This window comes from Trachurus trachurus (genome assembly GCF_905171665.1).
Source record: "Trachurus trachurus genome assembly, chromosome: 3".
Taxonomy (NCBI): Eukaryota; Metazoa; Chordata; class Actinopteri; order Carangiformes; family Carangidae; genus Trachurus; species Trachurus trachurus.
In genome coordinates, this window is record NC_139893.1 from 40,130,272 (window position 1) to 40,147,263 (window position 16,992).

Here is a 16,992-nt window from a genome sequence, read left to right on the forward strand (position 1 = left end):
TTGAAATTGGCAGCTCAAAAGCCAAGTTCAAAGGTAACGTTCAAGACAACAAGTAGCTCCACTCTTGTGTTTCATTGCCCTGCGTTCAGCAAACACAGTCCTCAGGAATGCCATTCATTGGTGCGTCTCCGGGGTTAATATGTAAGCATGTCGGATTAATCCTCAACACGGCAACACGAGTGAGTAGTTCTGAGTGCAGAGGAGCAGCCTTTAATTGTTTGCACAGCAAGATTGCGTATCTGCCTCCCGGTGATTGATGCCAAGTGTAAAGAGCTACTGCAGAGACTGATAGAGGAGAGGAGGGAGAGAGAGCAGCAGCCAACATTACATCATAGACATACTTTGTTTTCATAAAGCTCTTCATTCAATAAAGTCGACAGACAGCACAGGCGGGGTGATGTCAGTCCGTGTAGTTGGGTTTCATCACAGGATTTTGTCACTGTTCAGCTAAGCTTTGAATTTAAACTTGACCTCAGACATGGGCCTCTGGTCTTGAGAGCTGTGTCTCGTTTGCTTAAAGGGGAATTTCACCCATTTTACTTGAAATAGCTCTACTGGATGTGTGAGAAAAGTTGTTTTAAAAAGTCCTAAGATAAAGAAAAAAACAGAAAACTGGCAAAATATAGCTTCTACAGGGAAACACTGTCGTATTGGTTTGCCCTAGTGTAGCTAACGTTAGCAGTGCTAGTACTAGCTCATAATTTGCAGCTTAAAGTCCATGTGACTGTTCTGAATGGATTGTGCGTTGCTCTAGGCAAGTGGTTGTATGTCAACTTATCCTACATTGACTACACACAACTTAATTTTCATTCTCTAGATCAAAATACCTCCAAGCTGCACTGGTTTTTATGACACGTCATCTGTCTCACTTTGAACGGTTATAGCCTTGAGGCTGCGTTAGTTGCTGCTAGCATAACACCCCTAGATTACAAGTTAAGTTGCATTGTGAGTAATAAAGTCACTAGGTTTTACACAGAGGAAGGATGCAAAGAATGAAAAAGATGATACCTCTGATTGGGCTTCTGTTCATTTTGTTAATATCCTTTATGTGCAAATCTGGAGATGTTACAGCATTAATACCTGTTGAGGCCATGATGGTTAGACGTCTATGTATTGTTATGACAAGACGTTTTGAGGTGAAGAGAGGATACAGGATGAAATCTCAGAGTAAATATCCATCAAAGGCTTGAGGAGCTTTCATACTGGTGTTCACCTGTGTATGCACCTCGGTAGCAGCCAGTATGAAAACAGTAGTTTACTGTTGAGCCACTTGACTTAACTCAGAGTTGAGTGCCTCTGCTTGATGGCAGAGACATGGTGTGTAATTTAGCTTATACCTCTGGACATGAGTGATGAAGTGACAGATATCACAGACCAAGCCATCAGCCTCTAATAAACAACAATATGATACGTAGACAGACAGATGTTTTCTACTGGCTGTCAGTGGCTGGGTAAACTCACCCTGGGACTTGAAGTTTATAAAAAGACACTCCTGATAGAGGATATCACTTACAAGAAGTTTATGTTTTTGGGAACCAGCCAACAGCTGCAGTTACGTGTTAAGATCCTGACAAGCCCTGTCGCTCAAGTGCTCCACTTAATAAAACTCAGCTTGACGGAGATGGAAACACAAACCGCTGCTGCATGTGGAACTGGTTAGACGCACAGGAAGTTACAGAGCTTTGGTTGAACACGGTCATTTTCTGAATTAAGGCAATTTGAGACATGACAGGCTTCAATTTCTGGGTTAAGACTTTGAAGGGGAGTTGACTGGTTTGAGCAATCTTATCTTCAACACCTTTGGACTTGAATTGACCCCGCAGAACGAAGACGAACGCGAACATGCACAGAATACGACAAATACTTCACCAATTGTTGGTTTAGCTCTTATCTGCTGTCTGTCATTCCTGACGCTGTTTACCTTCTTGTGTCAGATATGACTGAAATCGACGTTAAACCTTAAATTCCTCCGACTACATATTTCCACATCGGAATTTTACTGTTTGAAATTGTTTGGGTAGTTTTTTATCTTCTTTGGTCTCCATGCCAACACGGCTCATGGTTTGTTGGACGGTTTGAGTCGGTCTTAAAAATGCAGACACTGAAGAGCAATATAGTGGAGGTTTAGCTCCTCTGCATCTTTGCCTCTGACCTATACAGTGGATGCTATGATTTATATTTGAAAGCAGACTGCTGCCTGAACATGCATACTGATGAGGAAGACTGACACTGGCTGCATATGGATGACAGGCAGCTGTGAGTGCAGCATCACTGTTGAAACCCATTTGCTGCTCACTTTTCTGCTTGATCTATTCTCCACGAGTCCAACATTTCATTAATGTACTTTATGAATTGTTTAGTAAAAATAGAACAAATGCAAAATTGGGTGAACAGGGTAAACTAGTAGTTTTTAAAGATTACGGTTGATACAGATGAAAACAAAGACTTCTCACAGGAAGCTTGGTCATTTGTTTTACATGTGAGCCAAGTGACGGCTTCATATGAGCTCAGCTGTCTCCCCCCCCCCCCCCCCCGGGTCAAGGGGGGAGAGTATGAGGTTACCTCGCGCTGCTCACTCTGACACTGCATCATCACGATCTGCTCTCCAAGACCAGGGAGGTGTCACAGGGCATTAGAGTGCAGTAGCGCAGCTAATGGTGTGTGTGTGTGTGTGTGTGTGTGTGTGTGTGTGGGATGTTGAAGTTTCTCCTGCTACTGCTGCTGGTATCATGGTATGCAAATACCCACTACCATGTGCATGCAATACCTTTACAGACAGATGAGTACAGTGGCTTCTATGTTCAATCATTGTATTTGCATTTATAGAATTTAGTGATAAACTTAGACTGTACAGCAGTGACCAAAACGCAGCTTTAGAGTTAATGTTGGACTATGAGGAAGCTACTTGTGAGCTTTTTGTGAAGTAAAGACTGCATCTAATGCTGCACTAACGATGTTAGAAAACTTTATTGATCCTTGGGGATCAATAAAGTTTTCTAACATCGTTAGTACTAACCCTATTGAAAATAACTTTGACTGAATTATCTTTGAAGGACACCATAAATGTTATGTTTGTTTTTCTCTTTAGGTTTAGAGTTTACCATACAGCCAGCAGGTCAAAGGTCACAGGTCCTTCACAAAGTACATTTTACATAAACATAAGCACATTAAAAAGGCCAAGGCAGAGAAGTTGGTGTATAAATTAAAGCAGTGCACACTGTACCTTATAATTGTTTTCCACTGTTTGGGAAAGCGGGCACTTGTTCACTCTTCTTCTGTGGTGGTTTGATGGCACCAGATTGGATAAATTAGCACCGGCCTGCAACCGTTTATTTCTACAAACCATATGTTAATATTTACATGGGGCAGTGGGTGGAGACGTGAATTAATTTGCACTTTCTTGGCCTATTTTCTTGAAATACAGTAAAATCTGTGCTACACTGAACAGGAACTGAACTAGTGAGTCTAAATGAACAGTGGCCCTGCAGGACGCTACCTTCTTAACCCTAGAACACTAACGTTACAAAAAGTAACACCATCACTAACGCCGGGTATTTTTTACCCGATATAATATACCCATAAAAAAATATTTCTCACCAAAGTATATTAAAATACAACAATACATGGCAAATTGAAGTACACTTCCTTAATTTTCCACTATACAATGTTTCACAAAATGAAAAAAAGGTATCATGGTGACCCTATAAAAAAATGTCCAAAATTTGTGATTTTTTTTTGTTTTTTTAACAAAAACTTCCTTTAAAAAAAACTAATGGAGCTGGGACTTTGTCCTTCAGACCACCCATTTGTGGGACATTTGAGCCTTATTTGGTGGAGTAAAAAGAAAAAAGAAGAATTTTCAGCACCACCAGAAATGGTCGCCAGATTTAGATACATAAACACTAACGTCGGGTGAAATCCACCCGAACATGTGCCTGCTGAAAAAACTAGGGATGGGAGCAGGGTAACATGCCTACCTTCAATGACGTCAGTGAGCAGTATGAAGCTACCCAGGGACCCATGAAACTCAGACAACAGCAACATAATGAAAATTACGAAACAATAATTTCACGGGTGAAAATCACCCGACGTTAGTGTTCTAGGGTTAAGAGGAAACATATCTGGAGAAATGCTCAGTCTCACCTTTTAGTTAGGTTATAGCCCCCCCCCCCTTCATAACTCATAATTTGTTCATGTAAGAGACCTGCAGCCCTGATTGGCCGGCTGAGCAGTGAGCTCCCGTTGGGCTGCTCTGCTCCCGGCCAACAGCAACACTCCCAGTGTGAGTCAACCCAGGTCAGCAGTTTCACCTCACAGCATCGCCTCCGCTGCTACCTCAATGCACTCACGCACGCTCTCACAAAAAATGCACACACACACACACACACACACACACACACACACACACACACACACACACACACACACACACACACACACACACACACACACACACATGCACATTTAATACCATTTCCCCAGAGCCCCCACTAATGCTGAGTGGGATTAGTGTGTATTACGGGATCTCCCCCAACTGGGCGGGGTCAAGCCAGATTTACTGTGCCCTGAAAGTGTTGTTTTCCTCCGGCTGAGGTAGAACAAAAAAAGCAAGATGAGAGAAAGAGAGTGTAGTGTCCCTGGGCTGAGTGTTTTCTGGAGGTGAAACCAGGGTAAAGAGTGGCTGCTTCCACAGTGGGATGGGCCAATAGGCTGACTCACAGGCCAGGTGCAGGTCTCAGGTGCCAGGTCTATCAGTCCTGGGCTGGATGTTAGTGAAGACATGAACAGCATGGCGTACAACACAAACGGACAGTTGCGCAAGCCGTTTACCACAGGAGTGTTTGTTTAGCGACCTGAGGTTGGTTATGTAGTGACTTTGTGTTTTCTCCTCACCTTGGTGTAAGGATTGTGTAAGATTAAGCCATATGTTAAGAGAGTTCTTTGTCCCAAATGATTGACGGAAGAGACAAAAGATATGTTCATTTAACTGTTCTCACTTTTATTAACTATCTTAGTTTGAGAAGCTGAAATCTATTCAACAAAGTTTCTCAAAGTTCCTTCCAATGAAGCTTTACAGGTATCTACAGCTCCCTATCATTGTACAACACACTCTCTCCTGCTGTCTATTTCCTTCCAGCAGATCATGTTGAGAAAGTCCCAGCTGGTCATTTGCATTATTACAAATGCCAGTGGGATTTGTTTCTAATCAAAATTCAGAGTTTGGAAATCTCAGGAAAAATGAAAAGTTTATGTAACATTAGCACTGATGATGAATAATGTTCCCAACCTTCCTCTGCTCTCTGTAACCCTCATAGCTGTCATCAATCAGACTCATAGAAACGTATCACAGGAAGTGAATGACTCTCCCCCTCCTCTTACTCACCTTCCAGTGGTGGAAGTAGACACAGTGGAACAAACATTACTGGACTTTTGTTTGATGTCGTGGGAAACTATTTATTTTTTAATTTTTTTTTAGGTATATTGTTTATTTGTTTTTTTGCCTTTATTTGATAGCACATAGTAGGGCCCGACCGATAAGGATTTTTTGGGGCCGATGCCGATTACGATTATTAGGGGGGAAAAAACCCGATAACCGATTAATCGGCAGATTATTATTTTTTTTTAATTAAGTTTTAAAATTGTATTACTATAATAATATATCTATATATATTATATAATATATAAATTAGGGCTGCCTGGTCGACCAAAAAATCATTAGCCGACTAAAATTTCATTGGTCGATTGGTTGCATGAAAAAAAAAAAACATTTGAAGCCCTGTCTTGTCAAAATGAAGTCAAAATCAATATGGGCTTTTATTTTGAAGGGCCAAATACAGGAAGTCATGACACGTGATACTTTTTTGTTGTTGTTTTTTTTACACGGCACGGCGTCTCTCTCTCTCTCTCTCTCTCTCTCTCTCTCTCTCTCTCTCTCTCTCTCTCTCTCTTTTCAATCAAAAGCGATCAGCGGTTGCTGCCGTGCCCGGCACCGTGTCAAAGCGCTCACCGGCGGTCAGTCTCCCAGCAGTGTCACGGAGCAGAGACATGCCAGTCCCCGCTGCAGTCAGAGTCCCGCAATGCTCCACACCGCGGACCCCCCCCCCCCCCCCACCTGTCACACAGGTGATAAATGAGCATACTGCCGTGCCGGTATATAACGGTAAAACCCGACCCCGACCGGCTTGTTGAATCTCGGACCCAACACGGCCGGAGACGAGCATTAATTCATTAATTCACAACCCGACCGTGGTAAAAAAAAAAAAAAAAAAAAAAAAGGGAAACAGAAAGCCAGTGGCAACACTGGTTTTGAGACAGATCAGTCACTCTGCTGTGTGCTGTGACTGAGGTGGTAGTGGATGGAGTTTGTCATAAGGTCGGCGCCGGTGCGGGGGTATCTTTTCAAAGTAAAACCAAGTTTTATTCCCTGCATTTTATTCCTGAAAATATCGGCGACAATCGCAGAGTTTTGGCCGATTACCGATTAGTTTCAAACGGGCTATAATCAGCCGATTTAATCGGCTCGCCGATAAATCGGTCGGGCCCTAGCACATAATAGAGATAGACAGGAAGGGGGAGGCAGAGAGAGGGGGAATGACATGCAGGAAAGGTCTACCCGAACCCGACGCAGGATTCGAACCGGGGACGCCTGCGGTGGGGGACTGTAGCCTCTACATGGGGCGGCCGCCTTAACCACTGCGCCACGCACCGCCCCGAAACTCTTTATTTTTAGCCAAAAAGATTGAGTTAACACTGTTAACAACATTACATCCAAGTGAAATTAGCTGGACTTAAATGTTCTGTAACCAAATTATTACAAGGTGCTTTTTTTCCATTCCCAAATTAATGTTATGTGATTTTTTTTATTTTTATATATATAAAAAAAGATTGAAGGTGAAAACAAAAGCAGATTTAGTGATGGTGTTGCTCTTTCAGTCCATGTTGGTGAAGTGTTTACTTGAGCAAGTTTCATCTAGTCAAAATTCAATACACGAGACCTCACGAGCAACAACTGCAGACTTTGTGAAGCCAGTGTTAACATGGTTGTGCTCAGCTGAAAGATGAAGAATGCCAACAGCTCCAGCTGCTACTTTTCACTGATTGTTTATCTCGTCACGCTGGTGCCAAGCTCCTATTTTTCTCTGAAACTGTAGACATGAGGACGGGCACCACTGGCTGGGAGAGAGGAGCACATACTGTTCCTGCTTTGTCAACCCATCTGTATGAAAGAGAGAGCCTCAGCTATCAGGCAGAGGGTAGTGTTGATGCAGCTTCTTACTCTGGAACAGCTGGAGGCCAAAGGTTAGAGGGAGATTTAGTGGAGGCACATCAGTCTCAAAGAGTTAAGAGTGATATTCTACTGGATGAGTAGTGTTGTGCTGTAGTGGATCAAAACGCAATGAAACTTTAATCAAACTTGGCTTCATCCTCCAGTTGGTTCTGTTTTCACTGTGCAGGTTAAAGAGGAAGTGTTTTGGTCCCTTTCTCCTCTACGGAGCTCCCCCTACAGTTTCGGAGTGCCTTTTCTTTTTTTACAGTCGTAAAAACTCACAGCTAACCCCCCCATGTGCATTTGTTTTTAACAAAGCCAACTCACAGGCAATCTGTGGAGTGATGTCTACCAGGGTGGATAAAATTAAAGGGATACTTCACCCAAAATCAATAATTCGTCAATTTTCTACTCATCGTCATGCCAAGGAAGGGTTCAAAAGTCATCAAAACGCTTCAGGAGTTCCAGGGGGGGTTCGGCTGGCAACGGATTTTCATATAATGGCGGTGGATAGAGCTCACTTTTGAATCGTCCAAAACACACACTATGAAACATCCAATACCTCCATACTGCTCGTACTGAAGTCACCACATGAAAAAGTTGTTCAGAAAAAAATAATTAGAATTTTTCAATTTGTAGCGCAGTGGCTCTGTTGATGTTTGTGTGCATGCGTGAGATTTACTATGAGATGTTTGTTTGTCGTTGTAAACCATTGGATGATGTAAACACGGAAGAACATCTCCCAGCAAATCTCGTGCATGCGCACAAACATCAACAGAGCCACTGGGAGCTACTGCTACAACAAGGATAAAAACAGAGATCAAACAACAACTTTTTCATGTGGCGGCTTCAGGACACTTGGGTCAGTAGGACGAGCAGTATGGAGGTATCTGGATGTTTCATAGTGTGTGTTCTGGACGATTTAAAAGTGAACTCTATCCGCCGCTATTATATAAAAAAATCCATTGCAAGCCGGACCCCCCCTGGAACTCCTAAAGCGTTTTGATAACTTTTGAACCCTTCCTTGGCATGATGATGAGTAGAAAATTGCCGAATTATCAATTTTGGGTGAAGTACCCCTTTAAGGTAAAAATTTTGCATACTGTAGTTCCTCTTTAATAGAATATATGGCCACCTGTGTTGCCAGATTTGTACAGTCCTGTAGCACATCTGCTGCTTACAGCTGTGTGATATCACAGTTGTCAATCAGAAAATAAATAGTCAAGTATTGTTGACAGGAGGTTGATCAGAGTGTAGTGACAGCTTTGTGTCTCTCATTCCGCTTGTGAGTGAACACGTCAGTCATCGACAGCGCATGTCCCCTCACACACCCTTTTTCATGTTGTCCCATAACTCAACATAATTAAAACGAGCGTCTAACAGTGCAAAATGATGAAGTGATGACATTTGATATCCAAAAGGTCAAAGGTCAACATCATTTGACATCATAATGTCCCTTAAAACCACTCCCCTGGCCATAACTCAGAAGGGGAGATTGTGACCGTGCTTCAGATTTTCTTGATAACTTTTTGTTATTCCATCCACTGATTGATTGAAGTAATCAGTGATGTGAATAACCAATAGGTGCAGTTCAACATGAGTGCAGATGTATTTGATCAACAACAAAGTAAGACCTTTTCCAGTGTGACTTGTGTCTCTCATTGCACTTTTTGAGTTAACTAGTCAGTCATCAGCAACAGGCTCTTTGTTTACGCTGGGGTTTGCAGGTGCCTCGTCAGCATCACACACACACACACACACACACACGGACGGACCCACACTCTCTCTCAAACACAGCGGTCAGTGTCAGACTGGGCCAGCTGCCCTTAAGCCTCACCACACCTGCACCAGTGCGTCGTGTAGAACTGACATGGACAGAAAAGTCTTTATCCAGGAGGACATCAAACTCACTGACCACATCTGTGTTAGTTAGTAATACCTTTAACTACAGCTGTAAGTTTTTATGTTTTCTAATGAAAGGCCTCTCTAGCTTATCTAGCTGAAACAATCAGCCAATTGTTATACTTGTCATTTCATCCTATTTTATTGACCAAGTGAAAAATTTGATAATAATAAAGAAATGAAGTTAAGTGACTTTGGCAAGAAAAAGCACTAAACTGAAATCTGTGTTTTGTGTGCATGACAAACACACTCTCCCCTGTCCTCCCCTCTGTTGCCGTGGCTGCGTCCATCTGCAGCTGGCTCATCCCTCCTCTGGTTGTGTGGAGGAGCGGATGTTCAGGACTTGTTTTAAAAGGCCTTTGTGGATGCTGAGTCATGTCCCCCCCCCCCCCGCTCACCTCCTGCAGGAACTGCAACAGCAGAACAAAAAGTCTGGTGTTTTCACATTTAGTAAATGATCTGAATGATAATTTAGATTTTTTACTGTTTATATGGAAATTATTTCTAAACAAACACTAACAGCAGTAATTATAAAGGCAGTAAATCTGACACCAGCCCCCCTCCCCCCCATCCCCTTGGACCGCTCCATTCCTCTGGCTGATTTTCCATCCTTGTGAGTTTGAATATCAATAAAGTCTATTACATAAATGCTGAGAGCACACCCTGCACTCCTCACTGGAGTTACATAAATCCTTCCAGGTGACCTCTCTGCTGAGAGGGCCTCATGTGGTGTGTGCATGTGTGTGCTCGTGTGTGTGGTTTGTGGTCATCCTGTGCTTCCCATACGTCCAGATGTGGTGTAATAAAAACCCAGTGTGAAAAGCGCACACATCTGGAAGGGAGCAGAAAACATGAGGGATGTCACCCCGGAGCACGGCGCTCAAGGAAAAGATCAGCCCAGCTGTCCGTGGCCCGGTGCACTTCACCTTCTTCCTGTTGTTTGTCGGTGAAAGTTGGAATGGGTTTTCTCCTCTGGCTCAGATAGGGGGGTGGTGGACATGACAGTCTTTGCTGAGATAAGATTTGACTTTTGTTCTCCTGATACGCTATCACTTCAGGAAATGAAGTGCAATTATCAAGTGTCATTATGGTCTTCCTTATTCTCAGTCCTTTCTATCTGCCTCTTCCTCTGCGGCTCATAACTACAGTAGTGGCCCTGTCTATCTCCACTGGCCCATCCCAGTCAGAAGATAAGAGCCGCCGCTGCCACGCTAAGAATAATTTGCCGCACTCTGGGAAAGTAGCCTGTGGTGATGTGAATGACTCATTAACTGTCCAGAACAACAGCTCTGAAGAGGCGTTGCGGCCCGTTTAGTAAGCGTGGAGACACGGTTCCCCCCTCCATCATAAAGCTTTTAACAGCCGCCGTCTTTCAGACATGGCCGCTTCACTTCTGCCCAGTAAACACTGACCTCAGGCTTCAGTCATTAAAGCGACATAACAGGGGGAAAAAGTGGGCTTTATGAAGGATTATGTTCTACACATGGCGGCTTCTCCCTTTGATGTTGTACATTCTTTCGTAATACAAATAATGTTCGACTTTCTCAGGCTCTTTGGGGAAATTAACTTTGCTTGATAAGTCATCGGTTGCAAGTTGCTCGCGGCCGTGCGGAGGCAAATGGCGGGACAGAAGGAGCTGGTGTAAACAGGCTGGCTTTCAAAATAATCAAAGAAGCCTTTTTTTTGGTGGTGGTGGTGGTAGGGGTACTGTGCCTTTATTTGACAGGACAGTTTGAAAGTTTGGCCACACCGGAGTCAAAGCAGTGACTCAGTGCTCAGAGCATCTGTGATCATGTGGTATGTGCAGCTATCAGGGTACACACCTCAACATGAGCCTGTTTGTTTACAAGAAAACACCACACGGTAACTTTAAGAATGTGACTGTGGTGATGAGTGCTAGCTGAGGCCACTGGCTCAGAGCTTAAAGGGATAGTTCAACATTTTGGCAAATTGGCCCATTGCCATAATCCCTGTAGTTTTAGGAGTAGGTTTGTTACCTTTAATTGTCGGTGCAAGCTGTTTTTAGAACGGCGGAGCAGAGCCGCGAGCTGCTCAGAGCTACAGTACACTAGGGAGGCTACTGGAATTTCTTGGTTTCCCTCATCAAACTCATCAAATACACAATCCAACAACTCCAACAACTCCAAAACACTCTGGTGGACAAGTTGTGACCTGCACATTCACCAGGCTATGAGATGATAACAGAACGTTACCAGACAGAGTTGTTTTCGAGGCAAATACAGAGACTGCTAGCCGAAAATCTGCCCCAGGCGGGAACGTGCATCAGCGGTTTTGCATGAATTTACCTTGTCTGGTAACGTCTCGTCTCGTAACGTATTTCATAGCAGCTCACGGCTCTGCTCCGCCGTTCTAGAAATAGCTTGCACCAACAATTAAAGGTAACAAACCTACTCCTAAAAATATAGGGATTATGGCAGTGGGCCAATTTGCCAAAATGTTGAACTATCCCTTTAAAGAAGTCAAACAATGGGGCAGCGCTGACTTCAGGTCAGATCATTCCACCCCTACCATGACATTTCCTTCTTCATCTTATTTATATTTCCTGACAGAAACACTCTCATGCGTGTGACCCCCACCAGTTGTGTGTGCAACGCAAGACGGGAGGAGGACCTGAAGGGGACGGATATTATGGGATTGGCACGGGATTGGACAGAGTCCCGATGTTTGTGTGTCTCAGATCTAACTAATTGGATTGACCTCCTTTCCGGCCCGACCATGTGGCTCAGCTTCAGTGTAGTGATTGTGCTAAGTCACTCCCTCACCTGGCTGCATTGTCTGGGTGTTAGCCTTAGCGCTGCCCAGCTAATGCTTGACATGTGGCCTACATAACATAACATATGGGCGTGTTGCTGATAGGACCACCTGTTCCCACTCTGCTCCAGCATGGCCGGCTGCGTGGACGCAGCTTTACTGACACGACCTGGGTGTTGGCTAATGACAGAGAGGTCACAGTGCAACCAACCCACACACACACACACACACACACACACACACACACACACACACACACACACACACACACACACACACACACACACAGAGGTTCATCTGCTGGTGGAAGTTAGGTTAACTAGGGCTTATATTCCTCACTGGGTGCTTGTACAGTATTTTACATAACAAGGGAGCTTTTGTGAAGTTTACAAGGAACTTACATGGGAAATCTATGGGAATGATAAAATACATACTATGTGAGTGTGTGTATGTTTTAAAGACAAAAAGATGAAAAAACTACAATTTTCCACACGTTATTTATTTTTTTTAATTGTGATTTGTGATTGAATTCCAATACAGGTTAATACACACAGTTGTCTCCAATAACAACACACCATGAAGCTTCAAATGTTTATTACTATTTTACTATTCTCCTCATATTCCTTTGTAATAATAATTGTTGTATTGTTTTGGGGACTACGGATGTAATTTAGCACCAGTGCTAAATCTGGTATATTTACAGTGGGTACTCTAGCACTCACTGTCCATTAATATGCACTGTCCCGACTAAATAAACAAATAAAGTAAAGTAAAAGTAAAGTAATCCGGGTGTCCCTTCTGTTTGGGTTTCAACTTCTGCTCAACACCCTGTTGGTAGCAGGGCTGTGTTCGGTGATCTGGACCCACAGACCCATGGTCGGACCAGTTAACTAGCAACAAGTACAAGTTGCAATAGCCAGAAACTGGTCAAGTAAGCAGGACCACATGAGGATGAGGATGCATGAATAATGGTTTCTGTAACGAGCTTTGGGTATTGGTTAAACAGCACTTTATGTAAACCATTATTATTATTATTATTATTATTATTATCATTATTATTATTAGTACAGTAAATCATGTACTGAATGACAGTGTGGCAGTGAGGAAGGAGTCGTTCACAGTGATGAACCTACAGAGAATTCTCAGCTTAATCTGCAGCTCCAAGTGGCTTTACAGAATGTTATAGTGAGTTTCAATTCACTCAATTCAATTCAATTCATTTACTGCTCTGGCTCGGCCTCGGTTCTGTTGAGTGTTTTTTTTTTCCTCAAATGAAAAATACCATTGCTCTCTACCTGGAAAGAAAGTGTTTCCTACCAAGTTCACCAATCAGCTGGACAGATCATGACATGTCGGGGTTGTGTCCCCCATTGTCCTCAAGTGACCAAAAATCAGTTGCTGCTGGTCGAAGTTATGATGAATTTACATTTTGACATTTCAGCAAAACACACCCTCGAAGAGCAAAAGCAGCTGTAATCAAGGATTTAGAGGTTTCTCTCTAGGTCTGCCTCCTCCTTTGGCCTTCAGTCTTCTTTCACCCCCCCCCCCCCCCCCCCCCCCCCCCCCCCGGTGTTTCTTGATGAACAGATAAATGAATAGACCATCTCCATTACCTAGTGCACAAGCAGCTAAAACTCAAACAGTGCTGACAGTGTCGGGTACACAGCCCGAGTTTGTTGATAGAACATTTCTGGATGTGGTTGATTCTTGACAGTAAGCCAGGGCTGAAATAGACGTTTTCAAGCTCTCCAAGCTGAGACACATATTTACAAACGTATGTAAACAAGTTAAATGGTGGCTGTCAGCTTCCAAAGAAATGATTATAATTTGAAGATAATGCAGCAAGAGCGCGTTGAGAGTAACAGATGAGCAGTGGAACAGGAGCTGGTTTCTACCTCTCAGCTGTGGGAAACATACTCCAGATTCCTTTTCACATTAGTAACAGGATCATGAATATGCATTTAGATGTTGCTTTTGTTTCTCATTTCTAACCAAACCTGAGTAGAACCTGTTCTTCTGTCCTGACAGTGTAACAGATCCGTCTCTCTTTTCACTCATCCCGTGTGCACTCGGCTCTGTGCTAACTTGAGAAACTGGGAAAGCTGAGGCCCGGCCCAGCAGTGACTGATCTGTAATAACAATTAGCAACAGCTTTGCACTGTTATTGTGAGCAGACTGTTGAGCTTATAAATACTGCAGCTTTATATTTCTGCTGGCCAGATTCCCTCTCTGACCTGCGGAGCGATGTGTGCAGCCATGTTTCTGACCGGAGTTCATGCGAGGAACTGCGAAGTCGGTCCTAACCACAGCTGTTCCCATGTCACCATCTGCATTTTATCCTCGTCACAGTGTTGGAGTTTGAGTTTCCTCATTGTAAAGGACACCAGCTTTATGTTACAGCCTGTGACTGCGGTTTGAGAGGAGATAAACAAGGCTGTATATTTATCTTTTATGACCCATTTTAGTATTGAAATCTGCAAATCTGTGAACACATGACTTTGGGCATGGCTGCAACTACCAATGATTTTCATTTCACTTGTTGTTTATCTGTGAACTGAAAGAAAATGGGGGGAAAATGGGGGTAAAGGAGGGGATGGATGATGTAAGGTAGAGTTTTGAGGGATCAGCTCTGGACAGATTGTATGAGGATTAATTGTAGTGGGTGATATTGTCTTTCAGAGTGGATGTTCTGTTAGCAGTTTGTACCACTGTTGTAGTGAAAGTTTTGTTCTGTCTTTCCAATTCAGTAGGATTATTATTTTTGGCCATGGTTGTGGAGATGAGGATGAATGTTTGATGATGCGTTGGGATTGGTAAAGGAGAGATGTCATAGTTCTTTATATATGGCATGATTATGGGGTCATGTTTTGCCCACCCTTGTTTTTGACATCTACAATAAGGCCATTAGATAGAAATAGTTGGGAAAAAATCAAGAAACTAATCAGACTGTTTGATAATGGAAAATGAAATAGACATTTCTTGAGCGGGAAAGCAAATGTGCAGGGCAGGAGTCCTGACTGTACCTTCATATTAAAAGAAAAAATCAGCAAATGTTCACATGTGATAAGATGGAATATTTGACCCTTGAAAGCGACTTAAACAAACATTTTTATTTTTTTGTGTCTTAAAGGGACATTGTGTAACTTCTCCTGTTATCTCTTCAGGAAAATCGATTATTTGGTCCTTCAGTCTGTTTTTCATTAATCAGTAATCCCCCCCATCAACAAAGTGAAGTGTTCCTTTCAGCTCTGAATGAGCCGTTCATATCATTCATATCTCCATGGAGTGGGTAAGCTCGGTGCTGGCTGCCATGTGGTGTCTCCATGTTTTTACGTTCAGTGGCAGCGTGACGGTAGGAAACCACGGAAACTGCATTCACGTGCAGTCGGGCAGACGAAGTCCAGAGAAAGATGGTAAAACGTGGGTCAGGTAAACAATACCACATCGCCATGACAACATACTGTCACGTGTATTGTTTTGCCTCGTGCTGACGGACCACTTGTTTACATAGAGGCTTGTTTATGCCGTTACGTGCAGCGGCTGTCGTCCGTCTGCCGTCTGCCCAATTTCACGTGAATGCAGCATGAAAAATACGATTGAGTTGCTTGCGAACCGCAACGCTAGATGGGAGGAATTCCTACACAATGTACCTTTAATTAATTGATTAATTGAATAATCCCCCCCTGCATCAGGCTCATTCTCTTGCAACGAGAGAAACAGCTGATAAATCTCTTGTGAGAAAACACTGCACATGTTTCAGTTGGTCACTTTTCTTCTTTTAGTGTGTGAACACTGGAAACACAGTGAATCGGGCCGGGTCTCCATGTTTTCCAGGACACCGTGACCCCGCCCCTCACTCCCCCTCACTATTACATTCCATGTCACTGTATGGCAGCCAGATTTTGGGAAGCTTCTTTCTGCGCCTCCTGCATTTCCTCCCTTTCTGCTGATGTCTGGTCTGTTTTTGCTTCTCTCACTCCACACTGAGCCGCTCGAGTTTTTTTTTTTTCCCTAAGAGGAGTGTTTAGAGGAACTTTGGCTCATTTTCTCTGTGGCTGTATGGAATCACAGCTAAGACACAGGAAAGTGTTTTGTGACATTACTTTACACTCTCACTCCGCGCCGAGCCGAGCTGCTGGAAACGCTGCACTCACACAAATAGAGAGCAAAGAGCTGGATTAAGGTTTCTCTACTAGCCCAGAGGTCTGTCGCCACTCCATAAATCCGCCCTGTGATCCCTCATGGCACACCTCCACACTCGTCTAGAGACAGCGCCACACACACAAAAAACACAGCTATGCGAGTGAGAGGTACAGAGGCGTAGGAGGTTTTTGGTCCGAAGATTCCTTTTACTTTGTAACCTACAATTGTTATGAGTTGTCTCATTCACTCCGGCCTCTCCTGCTGTCACATCATGATGTTAGATTGTTTTTCTGCTCAGCACATTTCACTTAAAAAACTACACATATCCATAATTCTGACATGTGGAGCCATATATCAGAAACAATTTCTTTCAAATAGAAAAGTATGGAAAAAATTAAAGTTGACACATGCTATCTTCTTTTTTATATATATTTTACACTAGTTTGTCAGTAACCAGCTGTAATAACTAAAATAACTAAGTAATGTACTTCTATTACTTTCCAGATGCTCTGCATTATTGAAAATTAAACCAGTGGTGCTTTTTGTTTTGTGATCAATTGCAGTCAGGCTGTGTCTACTCAGTTCCAAGCAGAGATTAGGAGAAAAAATCCAGTGAATGAAAACAAATTTAGCTGCTTTTTCATCTTTCCTACCCTGTTAATCATTTTACAACCTCTCCAGATTTATCTTGTGACCCTTTGAGGCTCGACCCCCCAGAGGGTTTTGCTTTCACCTCCTCACCTCAGATACAAGAGTAAAATGCTGCCTAGGGACAGTGTCCATCAGCTGATGTGTTACTGCACAGACATGTTTTTACTTTTGATTGCATTTGATATACAGAAGTAAGAAGGGCTTTTATTTTGGTAAAGGAGCTAAATGATTCTTCCACTACTCAACCAATGTGTAAA

General features: G+C 43.1%; 1 protein-coding gene across 1 annotated transcript in view; it reads left to right on the top strand.

Annotated features, from left to right (window-relative positions):
* The window catches only part of myo9aa (myosin IXAa), a 129,536-nt gene that overhangs the window by 30,999 nt on the left and 81,545 nt on the right, over positions 1-16,992 (top strand). The window lies entirely within an intron of this gene.